General features: G+C 34.9%; 1 pseudogene; it reads right to left on the bottom strand.

Moving 5' to 3' along the window:
• The window catches only part of LOC111400087, a 61,255-nt pseudogene that overhangs the window by 6,811 nt on the left and 40,868 nt on the right, over positions 1-13,576 (bottom strand).

Here is a 13,576-nt window from a genome sequence, read left to right as displayed (position 1 = left end):
CCGTCGCGAAAAATGACGAAATTGCCCCCGACATGATTTTTGTTTCCAGTCAACCTGCCAAATTTCTGCCCATTCCGACACCGTCGCGAAAAATGATGAAATTTCCCCCGGCGCAATTTTTGTTTCCGATCAATCTGCCAAATTTCAGCCCATTCCGACACCGTCGCGAAAAATGAAGAAATTGCCCCTGGCGATATTTTTGTTTCTTATAAAACTGTCAAATTTTAGCCCTTTCCGACACCGTCGTGAAAAATGACGAAATTGCCCCCGGCGCGATTTTTGTTTCCGATCAACCTGCCAAATTTCAGCCATTTCAGACACCGTCGCGAAAAATGACGAAATTGCCCCCGACATGATTTTTGTTTCCAGTCAACCTGCCAAATTTCAGCCCATTCCGACACCGTCGCGAAAAATGACGAAATTGCCCCCGACGTGATTTTTGTTTGCAGTCAACCTGCCAAATTTCAGCCCATTCCGACACCGTCGCGAAAAATGACGAAATTGCCCCCGACGTGATTTTTGTTTGCAGTCAACCTGCCAAATTTCAGCCCATTCCGACACCGTCGCGAAAAATGACGAAATTGCCCCCGACGTGATTTTTGTTTGCAGTCAACCTGCCAAATTTCAGCCCATTCCGACACCGTCGCGAAAAATGACGAAATTGCCCCCGACGTGATTTTTGTTTGCAGTCAACCTGCCAAATTTCAGCCCATTCCGACACCGTCGCGAAAAATGACGAAATTGCCCCCGACGTGATTTTTGTTTGCAGTCAACCTGCCAAATTTCAGCCCATTCCGACACCGTCGCGAAAAATGACGAAATTGCCCCCGACATGATTTTTGTTTCCGGTCAACCTGTCAAATTTCTTCCCATTCCGACACCGTCGCGAAAAATGACGAAATTGCCCCCAAAGGGATTTATGTTTCCAGTCAACCTGCCAAATTTCTGCCCATTCCGACACCGTCGCGAAAATGACGATATTGGCCCCGACGTAATATTTGTTTCCGATCAACCTGCCAAATTTCGGACCATTCCGACACTGTCGCGAAAAACGTTGAAATTTCCCCCGGCGCGATTTTTGTTTCCGATCAACCTGCCAAATTTCAGCCCATTCCGACACCGTCGCGAAAAATGACGAAATTGCCCCCGGCGCGATTTTTGTTTCCGATCAACCTGCCAAATTTCAGCCCAATCAGACACCGTCGCAAAAAATGACGAAATTGCCCCCGGCATGATTTTTGTTTCCGGTCAACCTGTCAAATTTCTTCCCATTCCGACACCGTCGCGAAAAATGACGATGTTGGCCCCGACGTAATATTTGTTTCCGATCAACCTGCCAAATTTCGGTCCATTCCGACACCGTCGCGAAAAATGTTGAAATTTNACTTATCTCCCCCTTACTATGAGCTTATTTGTTTTTCAATTTTTCAAAGTATTTCAGCTCATCATATTTTTCTCATTTCTCCAACTCATTAATTTTTTATCTTCAGTGCAGGTTATTCTCCATTAGGCGATTAAGATGACCCCTGTAGCGAGCTTTAGACCGGTTAACCCAAGTCAGTTGACTATGGGCATCAGGTTTTAAGAGACCCCGTAGACTTAATTGCTCGAGTCAAATAGGCCCCGAAGAAGAACATTAAGATATGAGCATTTAAAATTGAGGGAAATTTTTGGGTTAAGGTCTACTGAAATTGGTCAATTCATGTTCAAAATCAAACCATCAACATGTGACAGCCATCCCAAATCTCACACATACGGTAGTGTCCCACTAACAAATTCAGAGTATGTGCAGTGCAGATGATACATGAAGACACTTATACATATTAATCCAACTAGACCTAACCAAGCAATGGAAATTATTCTACAACTTATCAATTTTAGCTCCTACATGATATAACGTGCAAACTCCAAGTCATGTGTTATGCTATAGAAATTTCCATAACCAATTATTTTTGTCTTTTTCAAATTTTCAATATTTTTGTGTTTTTCATTTTTCCTAAAATGAATGCTCCACATACAAAATAAAATAAAGTCAAGTACATAAAGACAAAAATAAACATGCATGCGCCAAAACTCGTAGGTGAAAATCATGCATGAAAAACAACAAAACAAAAACAAACAATATACATATGATGCATGCAACAACTATATGTCAATTAAGAGCCAAGCATGCATCAAAAATACCTAATCAAGTAGTTATATAAGTGTTCTTTCCTTTAAGAGCACCACAATCTCTAACCAAATTTGGGAAATCGCTTTTCTTCACCCAAACCTGTCTAGAGCAAGGATTGTTTCCAGACAACTGTGTCACCAATCGAGTCAAACGATTCACTTGATCAGTAAGGAATCCAATCTGACTAACAGACACCTGTTTTTTGTTCTTTTTCAAGCTCAAGTCTTTCCTATTGTTCAGGCAGTGATGATACTTAGGGCTGATTTGACCTAACTCTCCACAGTGAAAACATGTAGGGATAAACTTAGGACCTGTGATATGCTTACGCTGATTTTTATTCCTAGGCCGACGGGTCCTACAACGTCTGGTAGACCTACGTCCTGAAGTTTCCACAACATTTGGTATAGGATTAGTCACAATATTTGGTTGGTCAGTAGCACGAACAAAGGTGGTCTGTGATGCACTAGCAACATTCAGATCAAAACCTATACCTCCCTTATCACCAGCCGGGTTGCCCATTCCTAGAATATTATCTAGCCTTTCAGAACTGCTAGAAAGGCAAGTAACTGAGTCCTAGACAACTCTAACTCACTCTCAAGGTGTTTAACCTGAATAGCTAAGGTCTCATTCACAATGGTCAGCTCACTTACTCTCCTAGAGGACATCTCATTCTTACTGGTGAGATCACTAACACGAGCCTCTAACTGTTCCTTCTCTAGCTTAAGCTCTTTCACTTTCTTGCTTATTGCCTGATTAGTAGCTAAGATATTGAGGCTTTCCTCATACATCCTATCATAGGCTGTTTCTAGATCTTCCACACTTCCACTCTCATCACTAGAATTTTCACTACTATCTAAGTCCTCTGTCCTTTCACTCCCCTAATCAGATCCACTTTTACCCCTAGCAACGAAGGCCACATATTTTCCACTCTTCTCACGGGTGGATTTTTCACTCTGATTTTTCGAGCTAGACTCGTCATCAGTGAGAGTAGTATTCATAGCCTTCTCTTCAAATCTCTTAGCACTAGGGCACTCATTCCTCACGTGACCGAAACCCTGACAGTTATGGCATTATACGGATTTAGATTTTCTCATAGATTCATTTGGGCCACCTTTTTGTCTCTCTTGAGGCATCTTCTTATTCCTAAACATTTTTCAAAATTTCTTAGTTAGGTAGGCCATCTCCTCATCATTGGGTGAATCTGAATCAAAAGATTCCATCCGGTTATTCCTAGTGGATTTCAAGGCCATGGATTTTTCCTTAGCAGGATTGTCTAAGGTCAACTCATAGGTCTGGAGGGATCCGACTAACTCCTCTACATTGATAGTGTCTATGTCCTTACTTTCCTCAATAGCTATGACTTTGGCCTGAAACGCTCGGGTAAGGATCTAAGAATTTTTCTAACTATCTTGGGCTCGAGAATTTTCTCACCTAGGTTGAAAGAAGAATTCACTATATCATTTAAGCTCGCATAAAAGACATCAAATATCTCATCATCTCTTATCCTGATTTCCTCGAACCTACTGATCAGCATTTCTAACTTAGAATTTTTAACGACCTGGATTCCCTCATGTGTGGTTTGAAAATGTCCCAAACATCCTTAGCTACCTCACACATAGATACTCTCCTAAATTTCTCAGAGGACACAGTCATAAACAATGCATGTATGGCCTTGCTATTAAAGTTACAGCTATCCAATTGTGCTCTAGACTAGTTTTCTACGGGGGTGGGAGTGACTACACCATCTACTGTGGTACTAGGGGCAAACCAACCATTCACTACGCTCTGCCAGACACGCTCATCCATGGATTTCAAAAATGCTCTCATTCTAACCTTCCAGTATGCATAGTTGCTACCATCAAAGTGGGGCGGCACATTCAATAAGGTACTCACCTAGACTATTTAAGGTCATGACATGATTTTAGGCTCTGATACCACTTGAAAAAAAATTTGACCTAGAACGCTTAGATATGCTAGAATGTTTGACTGACGTGATACAGTATCAAGTTCAAATTTTATGCGTTACCAAGTTTACGTTCTAGATTTCACTTTAGCCAATTTGACCTTACGTGTGGAATTAATCTAACTAAAGCAACAAGTCACTTGAATTAGTTGTCTAGTTGATTAATCATACAAGTCAATTAACCTATGTTGGAATGCCTCAGTTTGTATATGAAGCAAAGCAGTAAATAACAAACAATATGATGATGGAGAAACCCCAACGTGGGTAAAACTTCGGAACCAAGCCAATTACCTTCACTATACCAATTCAGCAAGTACAAGTTATACCAAACTCCGTACCCATTCAGACCCGCTGTTCTAGTCTCACGATCTACTGCTATAGATACTTCTAGCCTCTTGCTAGACTTCCTGATATACCTCCTACAGCCCAATCTGTTGTCCACTACAACCTCCTAGTCCTTAACTGATTGTATCACCAAGTGGAACACCAAGAACCGTCCGTTCTTGTGCTTGTAATTGTGCCTCAATCCACCTCTCTCAATCCTCCAATGAAAGAGTCCATTCCTCAATAGATTAAGAAAGTGAGATGTTTTAGGTTATGTAGATTCAATGTTTTTTCCCAAAACAATGGTTGCCGAATCACAAAATTGATGTAGATGAAATTTCCAATTAATTTCACCTTAGATCTCTTCAAAGATGTTATGAATATCTTTTGCAATGAAAGAATAATGTAGCAACCTCTTCAATTTCGTCCTAGGGCTTGATTATTTATATTTGAAGGTGTCTAGGTGGTATGGCTCGAGTAAAACACTTCAAAAATGCGAAATAGGGTTTTTGCCACATAGGAGTGTCGCTTGAGCGAGAGCCAGCGAGAATCAAGCGAGAGGTATTCTGTTTTTTTCGCTCGAGCGAAATGCCAGTGAGAAGCGAGCGACAATGAATAGTCGTCAGTATTTTCATCATAACTTTCTCTTTCGTTATCTGATTGAGGTGATTCAAGTTGCGTTGGAAAGATAACTCAAAGGAATACAATTCTTCTAGAAATATCCTTGTCCAAATTACAACGTTTTCTATGTGAAAAATACATTGCAAGTTATGACTAAAAATTCGGAACATAATTTGTGCGGCTCTTTGATATTCTTTAGACTTTTAATTGCATTCTGATGATCTTGTGTGATCTTCTTGGACATCTTAGACTCCTTCAATGATTCGAACACTAATTTACCTCATCTATATAAATTGCACCCTAAGTCTCTGACTTTTACACCAATGTTCAATTAAATCCCTGACTTTTACAATTATACAATTTAGCTTGTTTTGTCCACAGAATCGCCAATTATACTTTTAGACCTAACAAACATGAAAATAAACAATGTAAACAGGATAAAACAACTGCACCTCTTTATCTTACCTCGTTTGATCAAATGAATTTTTTGAAATGCAATACCAAAATCACGTTCCAAATCTTCATTTTTCTACTTATTTTCCGTATGTATGCATTTGTATATGTTCTATTGTCCAAATAATAAAACCTCTTGTACGAAATTTTTTTTCCACCAATGATAAATGAAACGTATAAGAACATAACCGAATAAACATGTTCACTCTAAATAACAATTTCCACAATGATGACGAAACTAAAACAAATGCTGAAATAAAATATATAGTAAATTTTCATCGAATCATTATTATTGAGTTCCAAAATTTCTGGCATCACAACTGCACCTCATCGCCCACCAACTAACAATCCGTTCTAACATGTGAGGAGTAGGGGGAAAGGGTGAGGATATGGAAATACTCTGTAGGACTCAAAAATAATGCTGCGATACCAAATAAAAATATCTAAATACATGTGTTAAAATATAATATTGTTATCATATTTTTAGAAATCGGTAAGAGCTCAATAAATATCATATATTTGGTACCGAGTGACCATAACATACATATCATATCATATCTTTAAACATTCATAAGCATAATAATTAAACAATATGAAAATAAACAATGTAAATCGGATAAAACAACCGCACCTCGTTTGATCAAATGAAATTTTTGAAATACAATACCAAAATCACGTTCCAAATCTTCATTTTTCTACTTATTTGCCTTATGTTCTGTTGTGCAAATAATAAAACCTATTGTAGGGTATTTAAAGTTGAAAATGAAGATAAATTTATGGTCGAACTAAACCACGAGTGCCGTGTTTCACAATACCAAAATACTAAAATCATTATCCTAGAGGGAAAAAAAAATAAACAATTTATCCCCAACAACTGTCAAGTAATGTATACAACCTAAAATCAAGAATAAAATATTTTCATACACGTGGCACAACCCTATTTGCATCTAGAATTTTAATTGAATTGAGAAACTAATTTTTAACAACTTCAAATTGCGATATCTTGAAGTTAACTTTTCCGAATCGATTTTTTTTTTAGTGTAATATACATGATTAATTAAGAGCTATCCAACAAGTCTTATATTAATATACTTATATTTGCCCTATTGAAATCTAAATATTTGGATCAAATAAAATTATATAAATAAATATATCACTTTAGTCCCCCAACTTTCCAAAATTTAAAATATATTATATAAAATAATTAATTCTATTCTATGAAAATTATGGGGACTTGACAATGCTTCTTATCCTTTTCTTTCTTCGAAGATAAACATTTTTCATGCCCAACATATTTGGACGTTTCTTGACTTATAAACTAGGTAGACCAGCTTATAAGTCCATCCAAACACAAATATCAAGAGATAAGAACAAAATCGTGATTGCAAGATTATCATTTCCTTGGGTGACAAATGAACCAAGTCACTCGCAAGCTTGGCTCAATCTGGTTCAGTTTATGGCATTTTAGGCTTGTTTTGAGATGAGCCATAGACTGAATCGAGTTCACATTGTTTTTCGCGAGTCGAGCAATTAGATTGAAATGTGAGAATGAGTTCTTTTTTATCATCACTGTTTTAATTTTAGTAATATGTTTGACTTAGGGGTAACATAATTTTTTATTATATCTAGTACATGTTAGCTTTGATATAATGTGTTCACTTGTAAGATTAGATATAATTACAAAAGAAATAGTGGAAATTACAGTCAACAAGAGTTTTAAACTTTTCAATTCAAAATTAAGATTTACAAGTTTTCTTTTCAAAAATCAAATAATAATTAAAATTTTAAACATTAATAATTATATTACAAAATTAAATATATATATTCATCCCACCTAACCTATAACCTACCAACCCCAAAATCGTAATAATTTTCATTCTCTCTACTATCGATTTTCTCTCTCTATTCCACCTTCTATCCATTCCATTGCAACTACCGGAAGCCATCAATGGAGATCACTGCTGATGACGCTGTTGTGATCTGTTGCTACGCGATATGGTGATGATGTATCTTTATATCGCAATACGCACGGAGCCGTCTTTCTACTGAACTTCACGTGATGATGTTCACTGTTCACAGGTGCTGCAGTGCATAGGTGGCGTTGCTAATGGTGTGGTGATTTGCTGTAGCGTTTGATGGCGTTGGTGGTTTGCAGTCATCGTGATGATGTCACTGTGACTATTTTCAACAGTGTCTCCTTTGTGTGATACTATGTTATACCATCATAATAAATATAATGATGCTAATTTAATTTCACTTAATTGGTAATTAAATATACTCTAATCAAACATGTTTAGATATACAAAACACATCTAACTAAGTATATCAATCAATCACGATCATATTCAAGATTAATAAAATTAATTGATTAGTTTTTGAACGATCCATAACAATTTTATAATCTATGAACATTAATATATTCTTGACAACAATAATGCTAATGTCACATTCTTTTATAAGTTGGTACCTATCAAGAGTAATTGACAAATAAATTATGTAATTTAGTGTTCACAATGTCATAATGTTTGGCCACTTTGATGACTAACAAACAACATTAAACGAACATTAATTACATAAATATAACATTTATCGCTTAATGTTTATTTACAGATTTACATGTTCTTGTTTAGCCACGAAAAAAAAAAAGTAAAAAATTCATCACTTGACTATAAGAACATTAATTACATAAATATAACATTTATCGCTTAATGTTCATTTACAGATTTACATGATCTTGTTTAGCCAGAAAAAATAAATAAATCCATCACTTGACTATAAGAATTCTTTTATTTCACGTAATTAGATTCTATATGCGAATGGAATACACTTTATAGCAGGCTATTAAAGTAATAATTAATTAAAAAGGTTACTACATCTGTATCATGTAGACTCTAAGTCAAAGCTGTATATCATATCATTTTCACCGCTTGATTTCCACTTATCTATAATTTATTCAAGAAAATACATTTAAACATAAAACATAATTATTATTGCACATAACAATGATGCACTTTAGTGCCTTTTCTCCATTAACTGCGGTACTGTACATGAAACATACTTCTGCCCTGATTTTGCTCCATTAATTAGTTTGTATGAGTCAATTTTTTACACGTTACAACCACTTATCTCTTTAAATGCAAAATCCAACTTCGACTTATCTCTTTAAATGCAAAAATCAGATAATGATCTTTCCCCAGACCAATCATAATCAACACATATGGCACGAGATTATACGGTGTACTGTACGACACTCCCTAGTTTGAGAAGCACAAATTTGACATTTAGTGGAAAAATGGAAATTGATGTAATGATTGTAGTGTAAATAAAATAAAAAATGGCTCTTGATTCACAAGGTTATTTTGAATTCACAAAATAATCAATCACCGATGCTGATTTATTTATCCAGAGAAGGCAGATTTTCCAAGTAATAGCAGGTCCAATTATATTTTATATTTTAGGCATTGATCCATAAATCGATAAGAAAAATTAATAATTAATAAGTGGAAAACATTAATCTATAAAGGAAAATCAAGAATTCCTTAATCTTGCCTCTGATGCCACATGTAAGCAAGCAGTTAAACTTTAATACCAAAATCTATAGAATTCATGATTTTAACATATAAATTTAATTTATCAAAAAACATGTCTTGATCTATGGCAATAATTGAAAGATTCAAATATGCGCAAGAGAAACAAGTAAAATAAATAAACAATTCTCTCTCTTTATCTCTCTATAATTGAATTTACTAATTTGATGGGTTCTACTCACGTTTATATGCAGAAAAGGATGCAACTTCATGGGCCATAAAAAACTATTCACTTTCTATCAAAGTAGATAGTTATAAAACTGTCACTTCTCAATGGTCAATATGATTTCAGTAATAATAAGCCACTTTCATTAATAATATTACTTCGGCTACATTAATTGGTCTTACATGAATATCTTTTTATTTGTTTCTATCTAACAATTATAAGAACAATTAAACTACTCAAATAGAGAAATTTGACATGAAATATTGACAAAGTTGACGTAACAAATTGTGATTAAAGGCAAAGAACATTAAGAGATTGGAAAATCAAAGTTTAATCCTTCAATGTCGGTGGAGGCAAATCAATCATTTATCCTAGAAGGCTCTAGAATGCGGAGAACTAAATAAATTCTTGCATTTTCCAATTTCTTCTTTAAATGTCGACTATGATTTCTTCAAACCAAACAACTGAAAGTGTTCAATCTTTTGTCCATAGAAATAAAAGATCCAATCAAAATCTTTTTGAATTTTTGCTTTATCCAGTGAGCAGTATTATGCTAATAAATTTTATTGAATGAGTTTGCAATCAATTTGTTTCTATTCTCCTCCTTCCAAAGCATTCAAAAAGATGTAGTGCACTACATGTAACATTGTTCCAATCTCAACTTCAAGAATCGGTTCCCTAAAAGAGGATAAAGCAAATATTGTAATTATCATTTTCAGAGAAAGAGGAAACAAATATTAATCATTTAGTGTACTAAAAAGGTGTGAGATTCTAACTTTATTCATTAATTTACGCTTTTTTGCACTCTGAGACGGTGGACCAAAAAGTTAAAAGCCACTAATTCATCCCATTAATATATTTATTGAATATCTTTTCATTCGTTTCTGTCTAATTATTTTAAAGTAGATTCTTATGTTGGCACAGTGGAATCACTATTTCGAATATTCCAGCCGCAATTTCTAGAAGTAGGTTGTTGTTTGGTACAAAAGGTTTAAAGTTACTTGATTCAAATAGGACCCCAGATAAGAGTCTAGAATATATAGAAAATGTACTCAAAACCTTTTAGTTTTCTATTTAAATCCAGCATCTAACCAATTTCAAATTTACTAAGAATAAAATTTTTGCACATACCATATCTCCAAAGTTTACCATTAATTTCTCTTATTCTTATACGTATATTAAGAATAATTGAATTTAAAAAAAAAAAAGTAGTAACGGTTAATTAAAACTCAAAACAAATTTTGTCTATTCTTCTCTTCTCAAAACTTTCAAATAAATGTCACATAGTGTCAAGCTCGTCTTCATAAATCCAAACCCCTTATAGAGGATAATGCAAATACTTTAGAGAAATGCTAGGTTGGCAGGCGCCCCTCCAATAGGGGGCACCATGTGGCGCCCTGTCCAAAAAGTTTATTTGAGTGGCTTTTTCCAATACTTTGAATTATCAATTATTATTTATTTGAGTTAGTGATTATACAGACAACCATGCTATCGTAATAGAAAGGGTTTGACACCATCCCAGACTGCTATTCACAATAGGGGTGGTCCCATTTTTTATTTTTTTTTGTATTTTTAAGTCATACGGGTCTCACGCATGTAAGTGAATATCAACCAAATGGGCAAATAAATTCTGGCGAAGGAGCTTTATTGTTATACAGATATAGAGGAAACTACTATGAAACATGAAGAGAGTTAAAAAGGCAGTCAACTCATAGAAATAATAATTAGATTCTCACTTTAATTGTCGTATCCATATCTAAAATAAACAATTATTATATTGCCTTTGATGGCGGTGCTATTAGTTATCCATTAACTTGACCCCTTTCGCTTTTTCTGCCTTTTCTTATCATCTCACGGTGAGTTTATAGCCATACAAAAAGTAGCCTCTTTCTTTTAAATGATGATGAAATATAAAGCTACAACAAAAGAAAATAAATTAGGTGAGGAATTCCCATGTGCTATTAAAAGACAAGTTTTTATTTTAAAATTCATTAAGAGGAAAGGTTTCATATTGCACACATTTATATTTGTTTGTTTACATAAACAAGACACACATTAGTTGACTCCGAATTTACAAAGAACAATGAAAACAAATTTAGTTCGTCATATATGCACAGGCTTGGCCCTAGACCAAAGCCAATAACGCAAGTGGAAATTACACCATATCATTCATCATTTTTAATAAATACTAGTGGTTCGTGCAATACATTAGTTGTTTTACTTTGAAGGTAATGTTAGTGTGATCAATGTTAGGGATTAGGGAAAGATGTACGTTGATTGAATAAAGGCTGACAAGTAAATTTACATCTTACGGTCTTGCATTTTAATGAAAAATTACTGTAATTGGAGAAGCTCTTACCTATAACAATTAATTTGGAATTTGGCTTGTTGGGCCAATGAAGGATGTTGCATAAAATATTGGAATAATTCTAATGTAAGCTTCACATTTGATTAATTTATCTTACGAGTTAGATGTATGGCTCATAATGTATTGCGATTGGATTGAGTTTTTTAAGTAATCAATTGGGACTTTTACACCTTATGGATTGTATTTAATATAAGGGAAAAATTCACATTTCAGGTGTCATCTTTACCTGAATTCAAAAAACAGGTAAATAGTTTGAAAATTCAAAAATCAAGTATATATTTAATTAATTAAAAATATTTATTAAATAAAGATAATAAAGTCACAGTTACACGATTAATTGGCACAGATTCATAATTCTAGGTCACAGATTTATTTACTGGTCACATATCGTTAAATTAATTGGTCACAAATTATTTCGCGTGGTCACAAATCAAACATTTTATAGGTCAGATATTATTTTGAGGTCATGGATCATTTAAATTACAGGTCACATAAGTCACATTTTTTCTTTGAGTCATATAAGTCACCGATCACAAATTATTTTTTAATCACAGACACCTAATTTTTTGTCAGAAATAAGTTAAATGGTTGGTCACAGACACCCCCACCCATCACCACCACCGTATCAACCACCACCAACATCATCGACAACAACACAACAATAGTTGGGCACCACCGTTTCCTGTCACCACCATCATGAACACCACTGTACCTATAACACCACCACGTCCACAACACACCACTATCGTACATCACACCACCCACAGCACACCACCACTACCACCATCTTCTCTATCTCCATTTACACCACACCCACCAAAGAATCACAAACCCACCACCACCACAACACACTATACAACCTCAAAATTGCAACAAAACATGCCATAAAAATCACAAGAAAACCACTGTACAATGCCTAGAAACCTTCAAAAGCGGCATTGTGATTCAACTGTGAGCATAGCCATGACAACGTCGGGCAACGTTGCGCTCAAATTAAGGTGTGACTTTGAAGTCGCGACGCCGTAGGAAAAGGTATTGCATCGAAACTCTGACAGCGACTTCTCTTCTTCTGGTGTATCTCTGCGCAGTAGTGGTGTTCCTGGGTAGAGGTCGTTGTTGCGCCTCTTGCAGTGGCGCCAGTCTCACATCGAAACCGATGCTAGTCTTCAGATGTAGCGGCAACGTCTCTACCGCTGTGAAAAGAGAGAGGGAAGAGAGACGAGATTGAAAATGGGGGAAATGATTTAGGGTTTTCTATTGAATTGGGTGAATTATATATATAATACCTGGTTTTGTACAAGTAAATTTTACCATTGAAATTTGAATTTGAAAATTTAAATACCTGGATTTATGTAATTTCCTCTTAATATAATATGGTAATTTTAAGTGTGTGGGTCGAAAATATATGTAAACCTTAATTAGAGTTTCAGCCGTAATGGGACGGCTCAATAATTTTCTATATAAAGGCTAGGTCCCCTCTCCTCTCCATATTGTTTTATTAGTTTGCCCCATTGATGACTGCTACTTTGTGAGGAGTAAGGAGGGGAAGATGTAGATGTTATTATTCATATCAACCATGTCTTCCGCAAGTATGAATTTGAATCATCAATTTATAATTATGTGATTTTGTATCTTAGCATATTCATCGTTAAATTTTAACAATTGATATCAGAGCTTTCATTTGGTATCAGAGCCTTCATGCTAAAATTGAAATCTTTCATTAAAAATAAAAAATAAATAAAAAATTCTATGTCGATTCTTTTAAACCTTTGTTAAACACTGTCTCCAAACGGACAACTTTGCATTAATTTTTCACATTGAGTTTTTTGTGCATATAATTTTGTGTATGCGTATATGTACAACTCATTGTAAAAACACATGTAAAGAAGCTACAAAAAAAAAAAAAAAAAAAAAAAAGGGC

The sequence above is a fragment of the Olea europaea genome, chromosome 9 (assembly GCF_002742605.1).
Source record: "Olea europaea var. sylvestris chromosome 9, O_europaea_v1, whole genome shotgun sequence".
In the NCBI taxonomy this organism is placed as follows: Eukaryota; Viridiplantae; Streptophyta; class Magnoliopsida; order Lamiales; family Oleaceae; genus Olea; species Olea europaea.
This window is presented reverse-complemented; position numbering and strand designations above follow the sequence as displayed.